At 35.4% G+C, this 1326-nt stretch overlaps 1 pseudogene; it reads left to right on the forward strand.

The window, feature by feature from the left end:
- The first annotated feature begins 430 nt into the window (after positions 1-430).
- Positions 431-640, forward strand: LOC122490725 (annotated as a pseudogene).
- Positions 641-1326: the final 686 nt, after the last annotated feature.

Consider the following 1326-nt stretch of genomic DNA (forward strand, 5'->3'; position numbering starts at 1 on the left):
TGTACATGGTCTGTGTCTCTCTGCCTCTCAATAATAAATAAATGTTAAAAAAAATTAAAGATGCTAGTTTTGTGGACTTTCCAGCCAAAGAAATATTCTCTATATCTATGTACTGTTTATAACTCAAATAGCTTACATCTCGAGATATTAAAAAATTATCCCAATTTGACCAGAGATCAACAAAATAATAAAAGTCAAATAGTAAACATTTTAGGTTTTCTGAGCCATATGTTATGATTTGTAACTACTACATTCTATTATTGTAGCATGAAATCCGCTATAGATATTTCCAAGGTGAATGAGTCTGACTGTGTTCCAATAAAACTTTATCTACAGAAAGAGATAATGGGCTGGATTCGGCTCATGGACCATAGTTTCTCTATCCCCGGTCAGGTTCAAAGCATAGGGTATTTTTTACAATTTGGGGACCATCACTTCTCCGCCTTTTGGCTAATATCAAGTGTAGTATCTGTTCTTATCAGTTTAATATCTGATATGGCCTCTTTCTGAGGACAATATGCTAATGCTAACGGATTTTTGGAGCAGGAAGATGGAATAGGACCTTGTTCTGTCCACTGCAGGCATTCACCAGGTATTGCACCAGGCAATTGCACCAGGCACCAGGAAAGGTGCACCCCCTCCGGGGAATAACCAGAGTGCCAGGTGCCTTCACTCTACAGGTGCATCTAGAGTCAGGAAAAGTCAGTCAAGATTGCAATGCAGGAGTGTATGGAATGTATATCTACACATCCACTATGGTCTTCTTACATACTAGGAACATGAATACAAGTATAAGCCAATAGTGGAAGTGGTTTTCCTAATTTTTTTCTGTCTTCTGTTTCTGTCTTTAGTGATTTCCTCCCCGGGTTTTGTTTTCTTATAACTTATTTTTTGAAGGAAAAAAAATCCAAAACTTTGGGATCATTTTTTTCTTTACTTTTTAAAAGGCGTTTTAATAATCTTCTTTTCATGTGTTTATTCATAAAATGTGACTTGGCTTTCCCATTGACAAGTAATTCCAAATCTCCAAAGTTTAAATAAAATGATTGTATAATTAGGACATTGGAATGAATGATAACTGTATGTTTTGGAGGAAAATGGAGATTGACAGGCAACTTCTATAAATTGGCAGTCAGAGAAAAAGTATCAGAAAAAGAAAGTATGTCACATTGGAATATTTTTTTTAAATATATTGAAACTTATGGCACTTTTTCCCTCATTTTAACCCTGCATGTCTGTGCTTTTTCATCACTGATAGGCAGAAATGTTTATTCTCCCTGAAATGCTGAATCTGACCCAAACTTCAAGACATTTCACAAGTAAGAA

Source organism: Prionailurus bengalensis, chromosome B2 (assembly GCF_016509475.1).
Source record: "Prionailurus bengalensis isolate Pbe53 chromosome B2, Fcat_Pben_1.1_paternal_pri, whole genome shotgun sequence".
NCBI classification, from domain to species: Eukaryota; Metazoa; Chordata; class Mammalia; order Carnivora; family Felidae; genus Prionailurus; species Prionailurus bengalensis.